The following is a 4,791-nucleotide window of genomic DNA, read 5'->3' as shown; positions in this document are numbered from 1 at the left end:
TACAGCACAGTATGCAAACTGAAATGCACTATTAATAACAATGTTTTCTTGATTAGAACTCCAGTGGAGAGATAAATACATCGTTTGCGTCCGTCACGCCATATTTGCTACGTCGAATAAGTTACCTTGGATAACGGCGTGGCGTAATTCTTTTTTCTGCACGGTAGGGTGCCGCAACTTCTTTCTCCTCACTAGCTGTACAGTGAACTAGCTGTACTAGATGTATCTCAGCGGGTTAAACGGCGATTGTTGCTCGGAGATGTCTGGACGCAACTTAAGGGCACTAAAGGTACTACACACAAAGGCAGAAATTGACTACGGCTTAGGCAATTGCATAGTCTAACTATGGTCATAACGTCATTACCTGTTTGTGTTCACGGCCTTTTTCGTGGCTATTAATAATCAAAAGCATCACAATAGGCAGCCTAAAAGAAACACACTCTAGGAAAGATGATAGTAATTTAATTGGATGTTGTGAATTAAAAAAGAAATTGCAGTCCCATGATTTGAACAAGTTTTAGTGCTGAGATTAGTGTTCGATCATCAGAAGGTACGGGAATTGCGGGCTTTAAATGAGGTCTTATTCAACTTATTCAACGTACAAAAGATGGCGCGATGGACGCAACATTAATGATCAGATTACTGGAAGCAATTTTAATCCAGCAAACGTTTTTATTGTGTATGCATTTTAGTTTAAGTACTGCATTGTATACTAAATAAATAGGGCATTAATGACTTGCTTTTTGTTTTATTTTTTTAGTGACGCACCCGGCACTTCTGTTGCTGCAGTGTTCAGGGAATGACAATATGTTGCGGGTAGCTATAACGCATAGGAAACTCAATTGGAGAGCCACCTCGACAGCGAAGGAAATTACAACGGTGTCGTACGTTGAAGACGAGCCACTGCATTTGGACAAGAATATCTTCAGACACTGCTCTTGTTGGCCTCCGTTTGTCTTCTTTTTGCGTCGACGATCAAATCTGTAAGGTTAAAGCAGTCTCCGCGCTCGCGTTGCGCATACTACACCATATCGCGCTCACAGACTCGACTACGGGTTCACCTTGAGGAAACTTTCTGGTTACTAAAGTGTTTAAGGGTGACCAATGACCTTGTGCTGCTGAGCCAAAAGATGCCGGCTCGATCTCAGAAGCAGTGGCCGAGATTTTATGGAATTTAAAAATAAACGTCAATGTGTCAAGATTTCGATACCCATTAAAGGTACTCAAGTGCTCAAAATTAAACTGCAGCCCTCTACTACAGCACGCTTCACAGCCCTGGTGTGGCTTGGAGGCGCTACAAAGATGCCTTAAAAACTTGTATTGCTGCTCACAAAATGGCAGCCTAACCATTGTGATGTGCGCCCTCAAGCAGTGTGACATCATGCTAGATGGCGCTGCGAGCGCGCGGCATCCGCCAGCTGCGGTTTTTCATAGGGAATGACTCTGTGCCTCGCGCAGTCCCACCACAGAGAAATCGCAAGTTCGTGGACGTTCTAGCTTCTGCTACAAAATGTGTAAGACTTACATGAAACGAAACTGAGCGTGAATGATAAACGATGGGCACACAGAGCCCAAGCGCATGATGAAAAACTAGTCCGGCATGAGAAACTACTAGCTCACTGACGCACTGCCCCATAAATGCTACCAGATTGAGTGCTCCGTGGCAAATTGCAAGATAAGAAAATAGCTGCTGTGACACGAACATGGCCTCAATATCGATATTTATATCAACGTCCAGGATGTCCTGTCTGCAAGTCACAAGATCATGAGGCAGATATTTACCACTTGTTGTGGGTTTGCCCGGCACTGAAGCCGATGAGAATTCGGCACCTGACGGCAGTGGGCCTTTAGCCGAACAACTCATCTTCGTACGTTGCTTGGATGCAAGGACCTTATCATCGCTCTATTCTATTCTATCATATTTTATTATGCCCTGAGACAATAAACAACGTTATTAAAAAAAACAGATAAACGTTAGCTCGGGTAACGCGCGGTTTTATCAATCTCATGTTTTTTTCGTGGTTTATCTTGGTTTAGCGTTTTGTTTTGGGCTGCACTCCTCGAAGCCTTTCAACGATATTTAACCCCCCCTTTTGTAGATTAAAGTTAATCACAAACATTGTTAATCACATTCAGCCAACTAATGGCTATTACCTAAGTTATAATTAGTGTTGTACTGTCGTACTTGGTATAAGCTATCCAGCGATACGTCCCTATTGAAAACATCTACATATGTATCGTACCTGTACATACCGGGTTATTGGACATGGGAGTTGTAGGGGTTGTAGGATATGTGGGTTGTAGTGTATGGATTGAAAGATGTGGTCGGTGGCCCGAGTTCTGGGGAAATTGCGAGTCCAGGTTAGGAAAAACATTGAGTATATCTAATAACAATGGTAATTTAAAAAAGAAGAAATTGCTGTACGCGTCGGGAGTCGGACAACGAACATACTGCATTGCACTTGAATGTAGTACGCTACAACTACAGAAACAGCCGATCATATTTTTCTGGATTGTTGGATTGTTTTCTGGATTGTATGGCGTCTGCAATCACGCAGTACACGGGCGCCCTGTTTCATATCCATTAAACGCTGCCGTGGCTCCAGATGTCAAGCGTCGTAACCATTGTGTCCCTTCTCCACGGGTTTATTGCACATTACGCATGCAAAGCCAGTTACAGATAAAAAACAGGTAATGCAAACTTCGCTCAAAGGATGCCTGTCACTACGCACATGACCAGCCAATGGTTTTCACTGAATGGCATAAGGATGTAAGCAATCATTTTGCACATGTGTTAGCATGACGGGCAGTGTCCTGTTGGGTGCAACTCACGGGTCACGAACCACCAGTGACGCAATTACAATTAGTCGGTTCCTTTGTCCGGAAGATCTCTTTGGCGGGAAGCTCTCGCTCAGTTCTTGATCTGTTACCTACTGTAGCTGGACAAGCGACAGTACGTCTGAGACAGTATAAAGTATATAGAGAAAATGATGAATACTGATAGTTGCCTCTTGTTCAGTGGCAACACATCGGACGTGATGCTCCAACAGCTGTGTCCAAGAAGCTGGTGACTCTGCCTTTGACGCGCTGTGCACCTGTACAGGGAAGTTGGGGCCTGTGACAATGTTTCAAACTTTTTCAAAGTTGCCAAAAGTATCTCTGAACACAATGAAAGCGTGAGTTGCAGCCAGGATCTCAGTGAGACGCTCCATGGATGCTAGAGGCTCGTTGTGTGCGAGCAGTGACTGAACCCAATTTTTTATGCACTGCGCAGGTTGTAAAACACATATTAGCACAGTTTGTCATTTCATGCAGCCCACATAATTTACCTCGCTAACTACCAATACCGCGAACATAATATCAGGGCAGCTTCCAGCTTTAACAAGACTATAAGTGCAATGAAGTTTCACTAGACGCACTCGCTAGGTCATCCATGATTGGCCAGTCAGAACCTTCGTTGGTGTTCTAAGGCATTATAATCAGAAGGCCCATCGCTAGAAAAAGGAATTGTGCCGCGCCGATATCCAAGTTGACTTATTCGACGTAGCAAAAATGGCGCGATGGACGCAACCAATGTATTTAGCTCTCCACTTTAGTTTTAGTCTATGGAAACACACTGATTTCTGTTCTTGAGATAAGTTTGAATTAAAGATAAAGGCGTCCCGCGAATACATAAGAGTTTAGTTTATTTACAAGGATATCATGATCTATGCAATCGAACGCTTTGCTGAAGTCAATAAAGATGCCGATGGTTAGCAGGTTGTGTTCAATGTTTTGTAAAATCGTTTCCTTAAGCACAAGCAGAGCTACTTCAGTCGATCGGCCCTTCTTAAAACCAAACTGAGAGTTGGTTAAAATAGCTGTCTTGTCAAAGAACCCTTTCGAAAACACAGGAATCACAGAAAGAGCCGATAATTCGAAGGCAGGTTACGATCGCCGCTTTTATAAATCACTGACACCTGCGCGTTTTTCATGCCATCCGGGAAGTCACCAGATTCAAGTGATAAATATGGGAACCAGAGGCGAAGCTATGAATGGTAAGACGTGCTTTACTGGCTTCATTTGTATGTTATCAATATCAAGTGATCTGCTATTGCGTAGGCCCGTTAACGAAGTGTTTGTTAAAGTTATCTGATAATGCACAGTCCCTCGATTCACCAGAAATTGTGTTCGGAATACAAGAATTACGTTCGCGACCGAGCACAGTATTTAAAACTTTCCATGCCGTTCCAGGTCTGTCTTTGTTAATACGGGCAAAAAGGTTTTGATAGTAGCTAATTTTCGCCCCCCCCCCCCCCTTTTAGGCTCAGCGTTTAATTGATCTCTCAGCCTTTTAAAGGCTTTGAAGGTATCTTCCGAGCGCGTCTGGAGGAAAGGATGATACAAGTGGTTTTTGTTTCTTATTTTCTTGAGGTGCTCCTTGTTAATCCATGGTTTCCTTATTTTCTTTGACGGTCTGAGAATCTTGAATGAAAAATGTTTTGAGTATATACGCACAAACATTTGATAAATTCATTGTACGCATCATTCACATTTGTATTATTGATAACCGTAGCCAAGTACGAGATTATATCCTTTTTAAACGATTCCAGTCTTGCATCTAGCTGTTACACTCTGTACAATAACCGCCTCCTGTCGCTCGCAAAGATGGTTACGGTAAATTGTGAATACAGGGCAGTGGTCCCTTATATGAGAGCGTACCGGTTCTAACGACTGCAGGTTCAACATTTGTCAGAATAAGGTCAAGAGCACTCGAAGTATTAGCAGTAATTCAGGTAGGTGTAGTGCTTA

The sequence above is a fragment of the Amblyomma maculatum genome, chromosome 1 (assembly GCF_055883805.1).
Source record: "Amblyomma maculatum isolate TAMU_Amacu chromosome 1, ASM5588380v1, whole genome shotgun sequence".
In the NCBI taxonomy this organism is placed as follows: domain Eukaryota; kingdom Metazoa; phylum Arthropoda; class Arachnida; order Ixodida; family Ixodidae; genus Amblyomma; species Amblyomma maculatum.
The sequence above is the reverse complement of the archived record's forward strand: the minus strand, read 5'-3'. Positions refer to the sequence as shown.